This window comes from Arachis hypogaea, chromosome 4 (assembly GCF_003086295.3).
Source record: "Arachis hypogaea cultivar Tifrunner chromosome 4, arahy.Tifrunner.gnm2.J5K5, whole genome shotgun sequence".
Taxonomy (NCBI): Eukaryota; Viridiplantae; Streptophyta; class Magnoliopsida; order Fabales; family Fabaceae; genus Arachis; species Arachis hypogaea.
In genome coordinates, this window is record NC_092039.1 from 107,612,265 (window position 1) to 107,614,517 (window position 2,253).

The 2,253-nt window shown below is 40.3% G+C and overlaps 1 non-coding gene across 1 annotated transcript; it reads left to right on the forward strand.

Moving 5' to 3' along the window:
• The first annotated feature begins 1,732 nt into the window (after positions 1–1,732).
• On the forward strand, positions 1,733–1,839 carry LOC112799178 (small nucleolar RNA R71). The gene has a single exon (XR_003200755.1). It is a non-coding gene; the product is annotated as a small nucleolar RNA R71 (small nucleolar RNA).
• The last annotated feature ends 414 nt before the right edge of the window (positions 1,840–2,253 follow it).

The following is a 2,253-nucleotide window of genomic DNA, read 5'->3' on the forward strand; positions in this document are numbered from 1 at the left end:
ACTAGGATCCAGAATATCATCAAGTACCTCAGCTTCCAGTACTTCTTGAACAAGTGGTTCAATAGCATCTATTTTCATACACCATTCAGAATCATTAGGGTGCTTAAGAACTTCAAAAATATGAAGGACCACCTGTTCTTCATTGATCCTCAGGGTTAATTCACCATTTTGCACATCAATCAGAGCTCTACCTATAGCTAAAAAGGGTCTTCCAATTATAATAGAGGATTTTACCTCCTCTTCCATGTCTAATATCACAAAATCAACAGGAAAAATGAATGGTCCTACTTTAACAAGTAAATCTTCAACAACACCCACAGGTAATTTAATAGAGAGATCAGCAAGTTGAAGAGAAATACGAGTGGGTTTTACCTCCTCAATTTGAAGCTTTTTCATTACTCAAAGTGGCATGAGATTGATGCTAGCTCCAAGGTCACATAAAGCTCTCTGAATGGTGACATCTCCAATGGTGTAAGGAATCACAAAGCTCCCTGGATTTGGCATCTTCTCAGGAATTTTATGTTGAATAATGGCACTACATTCCTTGGTTAACACCACTGTTTCTTGTTCCTTCCAATTCCTCTTGTGGGTCAACAATTCTTTCATAAATTTTGCATAGAGAGGCATTTTCTCAAGAGCCTCTACAAAAGGGATGTTGATCTGTAACTTCTTGAAGACATCCAAAAATTTAGAAAACTGCTTTTCTTTGGAAGCCTTCTGAAGTCTCTGAAGATATGACATTTTTGGCTTGTATTCTGGAACTTTTGGCAAGGTAGGATAAGTGTCAAGAGAATCAGAGAATGGGTTGTCTGCACGCTTAGGAAGGGCGTGGTCTACTTCTTCCTCCTTCTCCTTTGGAGCTTCTTTTTCAATTGACTTCTCATTGACTTTGGTCTCAGATCCAGCCACTTTACCACTTCTCAATTCAAGGACCTTGCAATCTTCTCTTGGGTTTACCACTGTATCACCTGGAAAGGTACCTGTAGACTTCTCAGGTATTTGCTTGCTCAGTTGACCCATTTACACCTCCAGATTCCTAATAGAAGCTCTGGTTTTTTGCATAAAACTCTTCATCATCTTCCAGTTAGAATCTTCTTGGGATTTAGAGTTTTCCTGCTGAGGTGGTTGCTGTTGATGAGTCTGAAATTGGCGGTTATTGTGATTGCTCTGTTGGAAGTCGCCCTGAGAATTATTGTTGAAATTTTGATGTCTCTGAGGTTGGTCTCTCCACCCAAATTTTGGGTGATTTCTCCATCCCTGATTGTATGTCTGAGAGTACGAATCATTATTGGGATTTCTAGGACCACTCCCCATGTAATTGACCTGTTCAGAAGAGGATTGAGCATAATTATAATTATCATTTTGCATAAAATTACCTGTCATGTCATAGGGGACCTCTTGAGGTGGATTTTGGGTGTTGATAGCTGAGACTTGCATGCCACCCATCTGTTGAGTAAGTAGGCTTATTTGCTGAGACATAAGCTTATTCTGAGCAAGAATAGCATTAAGAGCGTCCATTTCCACCACACCTTTCTTCTGAGAAGTCTCAGAGTTCACAGAATTTCTGTTAGATGAATACAAATATTGATTGCTAGCAACCAATTCAATAAGCTCAATAGTCTCCTCAGGTGTCTTCTTCATATGCAATGAACCACCTGCAGAATTATCTAAGCATATTTTGGACATCTCACCCAATCCTTCATAAAAGATATCTAGTTGGGTCCATTTGGAGAACATGTCCGGAGGGCATTGCCTAGTCAGCAACTTGTACCTCTCCCAAGCTTCATAGAGGGTCTCACCATCCTTCTGCTTGAAGGTCTGAACCTCCATCCTAAGCTTAGTAAGCTTCTTTGGTGGGAAGAATTTAGTAAGAAACCCAATAACAACCTTTTCCCAAGTATCCAAACTCTCCTTGGGTTGAAAATCTAGCCAAAGCTTTGCTCTATCCCTCAAAGCAAACAGAAAGAGTATGAGTTTGTATACCTCTGGGTTCACTCCATTTGTCTTCACAGTATCACAAATCTGCAGAAAATTAGAGATGAATTGATTTGGATCTTCTTGAGGAGACCATCATACTGGCAGTTTTGTTGCACCAGAATGACCTCAATGCTCTTTCCATAAAGGTCTGCAGTAGGAGCAGTGTAAGAGCCAAGCACTCTCCTTTGTTGCTCATTCCCATTCGGATTTGCCATGTTGGCATTATCAACATTATTGGGATCCATAGTGGATTCCGCGTCCTTGCAAAGTCTTGTT